The 12,548-nt window shown below is 47.7% G+C and overlaps 1 protein-coding gene across 5 annotated transcripts in view; it reads left to right on the forward strand.

The window, feature by feature from the left end:
- The window catches only part of SERGEF (secretion regulating guanine nucleotide exchange factor), a 224,031-nt gene that overhangs the window by 170,453 nt on the left and 41,030 nt on the right, over nucleotides 1-12,548 (forward strand). The gene's annotated exons all lie outside the window — the stretch shown is intronic.

Consider the following 12,548-nt stretch of genomic DNA (forward strand, 5'->3'; position numbering starts at 1 on the left):
TGGTTTGTTAGTATGTCACCTCCCCTCTCCTACACTCTGTGTTGGAACGGCCGCAGCATGCTGCTTTTCATAAAAGTCTCTTTTTCAAACCAAATCCAGCTGTTTCAGCCCCAGAAGGGCAGTCTGATTAGCTCTCTTCTGGGTAAAATGTAAATGTTATCCCTCCCCACATGCCTCCAGCACCACAAGAGGAATAATAGCCACCCTTTACCAAATGCCAACTGTGCTGGAATCTTTATGACATCACGATGAGAAGGTGTTATTGGCCCCGTTTCACGGGGCAGCAGGTTGTAATTCAGACTACAGACTTTAGAGTTAGCCCGAGATTCAAAACCTGGCCCCGCCAAGTTTGAGAAAAACCTCTCTGAGTCTCAGTTTTTCCTCAGCGAAATAGGGTTGCATAAGGTAGACCTCAGAGCACTGTGAGGACTAAGTGAATACCACACGTGTGGTTCTTGACAGCGTCTAACACATGGTAAGTCCTCCGTAAATGTTACTGTGGTAACCGTGATGACAGTGCCATGATCTTTTCCTCTGCAGAAGATAACCCCTAGAGCGGGATGAGGAGAGATGACAAAACATCCACAGTCCCAAGTACCGAGGAAAACTCGAGAGCAGCTCGGGAATGCTGTTAGAAAAGGACCCGGTGTGATCGGTTGCAATAAACTCAGAAAAGAGCTCCATTTTATGTATTCATTCAGTGGATTTTTATTGACTACCTACTGTGTGTCAGACCTGAATAAAATGACAAAACCAACATGACACATGATCCCTGCCTTTAAGTAGCTTACAGTCTCTTGGGAGAGTCTGGCACTTTAAAATAGTTGCAATAAATGTAAAATTCCAAATTAGAATAAGTGCTATGAAAGAAGGGGACAAGTTGCCATGAGGTCCCGCGATAGGGGTTCTGATCTACTGCAGGTGGTTGGAGATAGCTTTGCTTAGGAGGTGCCATCTGAGCCGAGCTCTCAAGGATCGTTAGGAGCCAGTTAGGTAAGGGAGTGGATGACGCTGGGGAAGGGCTGTCTCGGTACTTGGGCCAGCATGGCCCCTAAGGTGGGTGGCAGCTGAGTGCTTTCAGAGACTGGAGAGGGTCAGTATGACCTGAGTGCAGAGAGTGGGGAAGAGTGTGAGGTGAGGCAGGAGGAAGAGAGGGGTCAGGGCCTTGTAGGCCTTGTTAAGGACTTTTGTTTCTCTTTCTTCTAAGAGCATGGGGACCATTGGAGGACTTGGAGCAAAGGCTGATGTATGTGTGTTGTATGTGTGGAGAGTGATATCACCAATTTGATATTTACAAGAGAGCGTATTGACAGCTGTCTTGAGAATGGGCTGCAGGGTGCAGGAGTGATCGTGGGGAAGCCAGTTGAGAGGAAGCTTTTGCATTCATGCCAGTAAGAAATATTACTGGATAGGGTTAGTGCAATGGCAGCAAGGTTGAGAAGGAAGAGGCGCGTTGAGATATTAGGAGATAAAATTGGCAGCACCCAATGGTTAAAGAGAGCTATGAGGAAGGAGAAAGTAGGAAGGACAACCTCCAGGTTTCTGGATGTGGAAGTGGATCATGGCCTTGCCATTCTAAGCTAAAAGAAAAAAAAGAAGGAGAAAAGGTGGAAGACTACCAGGTTTGGGTAGAAATGTCTTGACCTAAATTTGAACACGATGCATTTGAGGTGCTTTGCAGATGTCCAAGTGCAGATGGCCCATGGCCAGGGCTCCTGATAGCAGGACGGAGGCCTTGGGATCCCTCTGGGCATTCCGGCTTGGTTCAGCCTCTCTGGGGGTCAGGCTGGTGTGATCCAGTTGATCTGAGGACTCATGGTTTGCTTCCCACCCTTTGTGATTTTGTTTCCTCACCGGAATATTCTGAAAAGGATGCCATGAGAAAATTCAGCCTAAGGAGGGGTGTGAACAGTCTGGGGAGAGAGTCTGCTTCTTTAGAGGAAATATTTCCAATATTGATGCATGTTTGAATGCTTTTTTCCAAATCTGTGAGTGAGATATTTGTCTTTGATATGTGTTCTTCCATTTGTTTCCTTAGTCATTTGTTGACTAAAATATTTGCTATATTGCCTGACCAGGCAGTGGCACAGTGGATAGAGCGTTGGGCTGGGACGCAGAGGACCCAGGTTCGAAACCCCAAGAAAACCCACAAGGTCACTGGCTTGAGCCTGGGCTCATCTGGTTTGAGCACAGCTCACCAGCCTGAACCCAAGGTCGCTGGCTTGAGCAAGCGGTCACTTGGTTTGCTGTAGCCCCCCCCCCGATCAAAGCACATAAGAGAAAGCAATCAATGAACAACTAAGGTGCCACAACGAAGAATTGATGCATTTCATCTCTCTCCCTTCCTGTCTGTTTGTCCCTCTCTCTGTCTCTCTGTCTCTGTCATACATACACACACACACACACACACACACACACACACACACAATATTTGCTGTTAGTATATATTGACAATCTGGCAGGCATAGTGCCAAGTCAGAAAGGACCCCTGGTTCTTTGGGAAGTGATGTTTTCAGAGCCCACCCGGCATTGCTGTCCTTATGATCATAAATCAAGCTGCCCTTTCTCGGAATGCTAAATCTCCAGGGTGCTGACTGCTGACTTTATCAAGAGGGCACGTTCTTGAGTTCACAGTTGGTTTTTCAGTGGCTCCCTCTGCAGCTGAGATTCCCAGGTCTGTCTCTGAGTCTGTTCTTATGAAGTCTTCCTAGACTGTAAAGAATCAGTAATAATGATGCTTCTTGACTTTGAATGTGGCTCAGTTGGGCAGTCTTAGTACCTATGTCCCATCCCCCAACCCTGAGCCTGTGCCAGATGTTTGGTTTGTTGTCTGGGTGCATCTCTGTGTGCAGGGGAGGGTGAGAGAAGTGGCAGAGCAGGACTGTGTCCTCCTGTGTGATGGCTGAGGAGCGTGCCCCGTGGGCAGAGGAGTGACTCATCCACCACTGGCCCACGTGACAGGACCTTTGCGTGCCCAGGTGGGATAGATATGTGCCTTAAGGACATGTTTGCCTTGTGAAAGTCTAAACACACACAAGCCACATGAGTTCAGGCCAGTGGTTACCATCATGATAAGGAGCATAGTATTCTTTTACAGATCCTCTGGTATATTTAACCTGCAATGCAGAGAGAAAGGGGAAAAACTATGTGAATTTTGGTGCTCATGGGAAGCTGACATTCCCTATGTCTGTGGAGCAAAGAACTTACAGCTGAAACAGATGGTGAGTCCCTGTTAGGGAAGGTGTTCCTGCAGGAGCAACTGTGTGGGTGACCATTTGTCAGGTGGAAGAGAGAGACCCCTTCCTGGGGGCAGGGGGATGGTGGACTGAGAATTGCCCCCCTGGGATTCTCTGATTCTTGGTTTTCTTCTTTATCCTGAAAAGTAAGTCTGCTTAGGCAAGTCTCTCAAGGATTTGAAGTGTCCTTGAAGTCAGAAGGACCTCGGCTAAATTCCAGCTCCACCTCTTCTAACAGTATGACTGGGCGAATCGCTGTCTGAACCTCCTCCCGTCAGTCTGCAAAACCAGGTACAGAAATATCTCACGGCGTTTTGTGTATGCGGGTCAAGTGAGTTGAGCCTCGCAGCCAGCAGCTCAGGATGTAAGAAGGGGAGACGCCTGTGGTGCCTCTGATCAGCTGTCGGCCCTGCGGTGTGTGCGCACGGCTGAGTCCGCATGCTCTGCTCCGGGAGAACATCCATTGCTCTCTGGGCACGAGTGCAGGGCATGTGTCAGCTCGCTGGCAGCCTGGGGTGGCTGGGACACCATGTCCTGTTTCTGCCTGAGGACACACCCGCTCAGCAAGCAGTTAGCCCACCCGGCTTAAGTTTCCCGAAAGAACTCGGTCCCCATTGCTGAGAAACCCTTTCAGGTGCCGAGGGTGGCGAGCCGCTTGCAATCTGACCCTGTTAGAATTCGGGCTATGTCCCTTTCTCGTGCCAGCTCGTTCCTAAAGCTGATTTTTATGTGGAATTATTTTCCAAATGTGTTAAACTCTTGAAATATGTTTTGATGGTGTCTAAGGAAGTTTACACTTATAATTTTCCAGGGGAGCATTAGCAAGATACAGAAGACTAGCCATTGGATGGAGCTAGTGTAGTCCCTGTAAACTCAAAGCCATTTGCTGCCTGCAAACTCCTTGACACCCCATGTGTGGCTTTGGCTTCATATGTCACCACCTAGCACACTTGGATCATGACAGCCTGAAGACACTTGTCCTTGTTCAGTGTGCCCATCACAGTTATCATAGTTCCCATCCTTGCACACAATGTGCATTTGTGTTCACTGGTTATTTTCTTCTCTAGTATTTCTGCGGGCTCTGTAGGGTAGAATTCTTGGCCCCTTTATTCAGAGTAAGAGAGCATGGCTCTTGGAAGGTGCAGCAGTTTGTCTGAGTCATGCGGCTAGTTATTGGCAGAATTATGTTTTAAATCTTGGTCTTACAAGGGGCAGCCTGACATAGTGAAAACACCACCCAGCATTTGCATCTCACCTATGACATTCATGAGCTGTGTGACCTTGCACAAACTAGTTATTAATATTATAAGTGGTTCTTAATAACAGTAGCATTTACAAAGCACCCTACACTGTCTTCTTACATTCTCACACTAGACCTGTGAGACAGGTTTTATTTATCCATTTTATTTTTATTTTTACTTTATTTTTTATATTATTTATTTTTTTATTTTTTTATTTTTTATTTTTTTGCATTTTTCTGAAGCTGGAAACGGGGAGACAGTCAGACAGACTCCCGCATGCGCCCAACCGGGATCCACCAGGCACATCCACCAGGGGCGATGCTCTGCCCCTCTGGGGCGTCGCTCTGTTGCATCCAGAGCCATCCTAGCACCTGAGGCAGAGGCCACAGAGCCATCCTCAGTGCCCGGGCCATCTTTGCTCCAGTGGAGCCTCGGCTGCAGGAGGGGAAGAGAGAGACAGAGAGGAAGGAGAGGGGGAGGGGTGGAGAAGCAGATGGGCACTTCTCCTGTGTGCCCTGGCTGGGAATCGAACCCGGGACTCCTGCACGCCAGGACGACGCTCTACCACTGAGCCAACCGGCCATGGCCTCTTATATTATTTATCTGTTTACAGATAAGCATGCTGAAATTCAGAGAGCTAAAGTAGGTGGTCTGAGCCTAAGTTTCTCAATGAGACCATCACTCCCCCCGCGGGAGGGTGGTTGTGAGGACTGACTGCGGGAGGGGATGTGGCTGAACTGCAGAGCAGACTCTGTGGTGGTGGAGGTGCTCGGTCAGAGCCCCTTCCCTCCCTCGTCCCCCTTCTGATCTCCACTCCAGTGGTCTCCGCTGCATCGCATGTAATACATTTGGACGTGGAGGTCGTGCTGAGTCCTCTCCATCACATTCCCTCCCCTTCCCCCGGGGGGCTGCTTCAAGGCTCTGACCTGCCCCGCGTCAGTGACCGCCTGCTTAGTGTTGCGCCAGTTCAGGAAACACCATCCTTCCCTGGCATGCCGTGTCACACCCCTGACGTTTGTTCCAGGACTATGTTCTGGGCCGCTAAAGCCTACCCTTCAGCCACAGGGCTCTCCCCCTTTTTCTAAGGCAAATACAGGTTTCTTTCCTAATTTTGGCATCTTGCCTGGGTCTTTGAGGTTATTCCATTGCTTCATGAGGCCCACACATGGGAGTGACCTGGAACCCAGTCTCCTGACTTCCAGTGTCATGTTCTGCAGCTTATTATTTAAAGTTCAAGAAGAGTGTGCAAGAGGCCATGGGAAAAAATAGGAGCCCTGTCTTTAGGGATCTTCAGAAATTTATTCATTCAGCTTTGAATAAATATTTAGCACCTATTCTAAGCCAGACCCCGCATTAGACACTGGCCATGGCCGTGAAGGACAGGTCTGTCTTTCATGGAGCTCACATTCTACTGGGAGACATAGATAGTAAAGACATAAACAAGTAAGTCAGCAAGGTAATTTTAGATTTTAAGTGCCATGAAAGAAATAAACAGGGCTCTGGGGTAGAGAGTGACTGGGAGATGTCTGTGCACTTTGGATAGGATGGTCAGGACAGGGCTCGAGGAGGTGACATTTTGAACTGAGATCTCCAATGAAAAGCTGAGGCACAAGCGTTCCAGGCAGAGGGAGCAATGAGAACAAGACCCAGCGGTGGAAAGGGCTTGGCCATTCAAGGAGTGAAATGGATATCATGTAAGAATCTGGGTGGCTGGGACATGGCGTGCCAGAGGGAGAGGTGACAAGGGCAGCGACAAGCAGGAGCTAGGTCATGTTGGGCCCTGGAAGCCACAGAGGAGTTTGGATTTTTTTTTTTCTAGAATCAGTGGGAAGCCACTGAAGGGTTTTAAGCAAGGAAGTGATGGGATCTTAAGGAAAACGGAAACAGCTAAGTGGAGAATGGATTGTAGAATGTGAACGAGGCCATAGAAATACCAGCTAGGAGGCTGTTATAATAGCCCAGGAGAGTTGACCGTGGCCTGGGCTGGGTTATGACAGTGGAGACAGAAGCAGATAAATTTGTGATTATGTTGAAGTTAGGACAGCAGGTCTTGATGAAGGATTAAATGAAAATTTATTCTGCTCAGTCTACTCAGTACCCAATTAGTGTAGATCAAAGTGATATCTATGCCAGGATGTGCCTCTGCAAGTTTAAGAGACTAGAGATAGAGGTTAGTTTTTGCATTTCTTTAACAGACAGCTGGGAGAAGTGAAAGGGGGGAGAGGTTTTCATAGTTCAGTCACTCCGCAGTCCTATAGCAAGTGCCTTATTTGTGGCTGTTCTGCTGGTGGTGGATAAGACAGGCTCTGCTCTTTAGGACCTTCCATTTCTTAGGGGAGGTAGAAATGTAAATATATAGATGAATCTCAGTGAGTCAGTAGAATGGCAGAGGGACAGACAAGGAGATACGGGAACTCGGAGAGACAAGGGACTTTTCATAGGGGAAGTGAGGGATGGCTTCACAGAGAAACCAGGCATCAAAAGTGGGTAGGCCCTGGCCAGGTAGCTCGGTTAGAGCATTATTCTGATATTCCAAAATTGCGCCTTCAATCCCCGGTCAGGGCACATGTAAGAATTAACCAATGAATGCATAAATAAGTAGAACAACAAATCATTGTTTCTCACTCTTTCCCTCTCTCCTGCCTCCTTCCTCTCTCTCTCTCTCAAAAATCAGTAAGTAAAAAAAAAAAAAGGGGGGGGGAGATTAAGAGAGAGAGAGCATTGCTGAAAATGGGAAGAGCATTTGCAAAGACCCAGAATCCTAAAAGGGAGTGGTGTATTCAAGAACACCTCGGTGTGGCTGGATTATAGAGTGCATGGTGGGAGGTACAGGCTGTGTTGAGTTGTTGACTACACTGTGAAGAGTATTATAGGGCACATTGAGCGTGCCGAATTAATCCTTTAGGCATCAGGAACCAAGAGAGGTCTTAAAGCCCGGGTCTAGTTGATGGAAAGCAAATAACTGCCCCGTAGACTGCAGATCAATCACATCCTCATTTCCCAGTGCGTCTGGGCGGCCTCAGAGCTGTTCTCAGTGTAGCGCTCCAGGCAGTCACTTCCAGGCAGACCGGAGTTGGTGGAGCGTGAGGCCTGTTTGCCGTTCCCAGAAGATGAGTCTGTGGATGGGTTTAAAGAGAGAAGTGTTCTGAGACCCGAAGCTACCTTTCACAGTTGTCTCATCAGCCACAACTCTAAATTGCCTACACTGTGTAAGAAACGGCAGAGGACAGTAGGAGAGAACCCAGGGTTCCTGCTGCTGAAGAGAGACGGCTGCTAGGCTGGAGGGAGGAGTAACAACCTAGTTTAAGGGAACATATTTCTGATGGCAGCCATGGTTGTATGGCTTCCAAGGGCGCAGTGCTGAGGCATAAAGTACCAGCCTTTCCAGGCATTTCAGTCCACTAGCCCTGGAATGGATGCCCCTGACCTGTAGGGAAGTGCAGGGCTCCAGCAAATGCAAGGCTGCCTTGTCCAGCAGATGCTGGTCCTTTTCCCAGAAAGCTCTTTTGAAGGCCATCTAGCTCCTTTGAAGGAAGTAAAATGTCCTGTGCCAAGGAATCAGGAGGTGACCATTAGTCCGAGACCTCAATGATGGTTGTGATTGTCTCTGCTAGTTTCATACCCCTGGCACCCTGCAGAGAACTTGGCACATAGTGTGTGCTTGGTGTTGTTCGTTGACTAAAGAACAGAAATTAAAAGAGCTAATCCTGGCTCTTGAGTCTTAGTTCTCATAGCTATATAACAACCTCATTGGCCTCTAAGGCCCCTCACATTCTGCTGTCCTAGAATTCTAGGATGATGACTAGGATGGTTCCGAACAAGCCGAGTTAACATTCAGAGCACTGATCTGCCTCGGGTTTAATCAGGATAAACTATCACAATCAAGCTTTGCTGCACAGCATCTCAGGCATGCCTTCTAAAAACAGAGACTGCGTCTGTCTCTGAGTTGTGAAGAAAATGTATTAGTTTATTTTAAACAGCAAGATTGTCCTTTTTGTAGGGAAGGAATGAATTAAATCTTGTCTTTCCGACGAGGGATTTGAATCGGGATTTGAATCAGTGTGATCTAAATTTAAGTATCCATGCAGAGAACATGTATTGACATCTGCTATGAGCAGGGTTTGTGCTGGGCATGTGGGAGATAGGAAGATGAACAAGATGCAAGATGCACGAGATCCTGCCAGGCAGGAACTGGTGGCCTCGTCAGGGGGCAAAACAGACGCACTTGACTGTGACCCCAGCTTGACAGAGAATAAGCTGGGGTAGGCCAGATCCAGGGCTAGGGGAAGTCAGAGGAGAAACCCCTTCAAATACATCATACAGGCAAGAAGTCTGCCTCTTACCACATTGTGTAGAGCTTAGAATTAATTCACTGAACCAGCGTGTCCGTGAGGGTGTGCTCTGTGGATGTACCTAGAGCTCCCGCTCTGCCTGCAGCCACCAAGTTGAGCTCCTCAGCCCAAGCTGTTGTTGGCAGGGAAACCCTCCAGGCATTTGGCTAACAGCCTTTCTGAGTAATGGGTACACTGCACTGCCAAGATCAGTGGTTCCTTTTTATGGCTCACATCCTTGCAGTTGATTAAGAAAAATGTTCACTGGAATAGTAATTTGTATTCTTTCTTTTGTAAGACTGGGAACTATTTGCCCATGTGACCCTTTCTGCCTTGGCTGCCACTGAAATCCAGCATCTAACTGAAATGGGAGCATCTGCTTCTGACATTTATCTAACAATTACTTGTCAAACCCTTCTTAGTGCAGGGCCCTCTTCAAGTGGGTAGGAGACTCACACAGACCCTGTCCTCAGGGAGCCAGGCCCAGGGAAGACTAATATCAGCTGTGAGAGGGGACACAAGAAGTACTAGCAGTCAGAGGAAAAGTTGACTTTTAGGCTCCGGTCATAAAGGAAAGACCTAAAAGAACCTTGTGATTTGGACCTCGACGAATGTAGGAATCATACACATTGGAGTGTATGTAGTATAATACTAGGTCTGCTAAATAAAATAATGACAAAAGCATTGAGGAAGCAAAAAGCTCCTGGCATGTTTCAGGAACTGGGAATACTTCAGTTTGACTTTAACAAAGGAACACAGAGGGAATAATGCTCAAGTATATTTTGGGCCTTAGTTCAAGCTGCTCTAACTAGATACCATAGACTGGGTGGCTTAAACACCACACATTTATTTCTCATGGTTCCGGAGCCTGGAAGTTTGAGATCAGGGTGCCAGCATGGTTGGTTCTTGGTGAGAACCCTCCTTCTGGTTCACAGATGGCCATCTTTTCACTGTGTCAGCTCCTGGTGGACAGCAGAGAGAGAGGAAGCAAGCTTGCTTTCCTGTCTCTTATTGGGGCACTAATCCCATCATGAAGGCCCCACCTTCATCATCTGATCACCTCCCAAAGGCCCATCTCTACATACCATCACATTGGGATTAGAGCTTCAGCATATGAATTTGGGGGGGGTGGGGACACAAGCATTCAGTTCATAGTCGGGCCAGATCCCGGCTGGCCTCCTTAGATGTTCCAGGGTAAGACAATTATATATTTAATTCTCTAGAGAGTAAGATATCACTAATAGTGTTTAAGTAGGAATGTGCCTAGAATCCTGGGGTTAGCAAGAACTTCGGAGGTGACCCAGTCCAGTGTTCCATCTCACATATGAAGACTGAATCCCAGAAGGGCGAGCTACTAACCTAAGGACAGACAACCAGTTAACGATGGAGTTGTAGCCAGGGCCAGAATCAGAACCAGATCTTCTGGCTTCAAATACAGTGGTCTTTTACACTCGGTGACGTGATCTATGCTCTGGGAAGATTAATGAGGCTTTCTAATGTAAGTAGATGAAGGGACAGTTGCTAATGGGAGGGAAAGGAGAGGCAAAAGACAGGCAGAGCCTTGGGAGGCTTTTATATAAAGTTTGGGTGAGTGCTGGCCAGGTAGCTCAGTTGATTAGAGCATCATCCCTATATGCCAAGCTTGCAGGCTTGATCCCCAGTCACTGCACATACAAGAATCAACCAGTGATCATGTCTCAGCCTTTTGGCTAAGATCAAGCGTAGGTAATTTGTTTATATTGGTTTAACAAAAGTCAACCAGTGAATGCATAAATAAGTGGAGCAACAAATCGATGTTTCTCTCTCCCTTTCTTGGTCTCTCTAAAATCAATCAGTCAATCAAGTTTGGGTGAAAGATAACCCCTGAAGTCTTTAATCAGGGCCTCAGCAGTGGGTGAGGGGGAAGGGGCTGGTGGGACCACAAAGGTGAAGTCAGTGGGACGTGGACGTGAAGGCGGACGAGAGGGAGAAGTCTACTGGTACTTCTTCACTTGCAGTTCTTCTTCACTAAATTGAGTCCCTCCCCCCCCCTCTCTCTCTCTCTCTCTCTCTCTCTCTCTCTCCCTCTTGCCTAGAGGGCCTGGTCCTTTTCCAGAACCTGGGCTTCCAGGTCTTAAGTCTTCAGAAATGTGATCCATTTTCCAGTCACTACTCTGGCTTCCTGGTGTCACGCATTGGGTATTGGAACTACCACCATCATCTGAGTGTCTCTGGTTTTAGGTTTCCTGCCAGGCCCTGGGAAGGTGCTGTCTGTGTGACTTGCCTCCCATCCCATGACTCTAGGTTTGGAACCAAAGCCCTGAGACGACCTCCAGCAGATACCGAGCTCCCTAACAGGCCAGGCGCCTGGCCTGCGGAGGGCGCTGGGCTGCCCACTGGTCGTCCAGCCGCCTGGCCTCAGGTCTGTAGATCCGTTGCGGAGCCTGGGGCACACTAACATGGGGGTCCCTGGGCTCCATCTCACTCCACAGAATCAGAATCTCTGGGGTGGGGGCCAGGAAACTATATTTTTAACAAGAATCAATTTTTTTTCTTATATACCTAAAATTTGAGACTGCCTAAGATCACTTGATTTTTTTTTTTGGTCTGGTCCTCAGTTTCCTTGTTTGAAAATGGGGCAGTTATATATGCAGTTTATAGTGAAAATAGAGCATTTTGAAAAAATGTTAAAAGTTTTACATATATTTATAAAACTAAATATATACTGCTTACAAAATTAGGGGATATTTCAAAATGAATATGAAGCAATAAAATACCCCCTAATTTTTGTGAGCAGTGTATATAATTATATATTTACGGTCTTGGGGTCACGAATGTGTGAAAATTTCTGAGGTTGCAAGACTCTGAGAGCTGGTCAAAGGTCTGAGTGCTCACACTTGGAGCATGTTGACCAAGCACGTGAGTATGTGAATGGAGACCTCCAGGGAAGATGAGCCCTGAGGCGGGGCCATTAAAGCTTTCTCTTCAGTGTCCTCCCTCCTCCTGGATTCAGTCAGCGTCATTCACTGAGTGCCTGTATGTGCCAGGGCTCCGTGCCAGGCTAAGAATACAGAGATGGGTAAGACCAGGTCCCTGACCCCAAGGGTTGGAGATCAATGTGGAAATAAACGTTCATCCGCTGTGATGAGCACCAGCTCGAGGATGGGGATCAGTGCTTCGGCAGGAAGAGTAGGAGCCAGCCATCAGGGGAGGTGGCACCAAGGAGGTGACCCTCGTGTGCCTCTTGAGCACAAGGACGGTTGTCTCAAGAAGGAAAGCCCCCTTCACAGCCCGTACCCCTGGCTTCCGTCTTTCGTTGCATCGAGTTCTCTCTTCGGTTCCCCCCCTCCTCCCCTATCAAAGCAGTCTCAGAGACCCAGTGTTCCTGGCTTCTTCCTTCACCCTTCCAAAACCTGCCTTTACTCTGTTAGTGCTTAGGTTTAGTCATAAACATTTGGGTTTAAAACAGTGCTTTTGAGGGGGAGGGTTACATTGTTACCCTCAAAGGTTTTATCTGAAGTGGTTCTAAGGTCTGTTGGAGATTTGTTTGTTTGTATATCTGACACCAGCCTGCTGACAGGGGTGCTGTGCTTTGTTGTGGGGCAGAGGATTGGTGGCAGATGGTTGCCCCGTCCTTGCTGTTTCACTAGGTAAATAATCACCATTTGCTTACCTACAAAGAGTCAAGGATTGGTACAGAATCTAAGTTGAATTGTAGAATGATTGTCTTTGTGTTGAAGGTAGAAGAGCAGTGGTTAATG

The sequence above is a fragment of the Saccopteryx leptura genome, chromosome 1, assembly GCF_036850995.1.
Source record: "Saccopteryx leptura isolate mSacLep1 chromosome 1, mSacLep1_pri_phased_curated, whole genome shotgun sequence".
Lineage (NCBI taxonomy): Eukaryota > Metazoa > Chordata > Mammalia > Chiroptera > Emballonuridae > Saccopteryx > Saccopteryx leptura.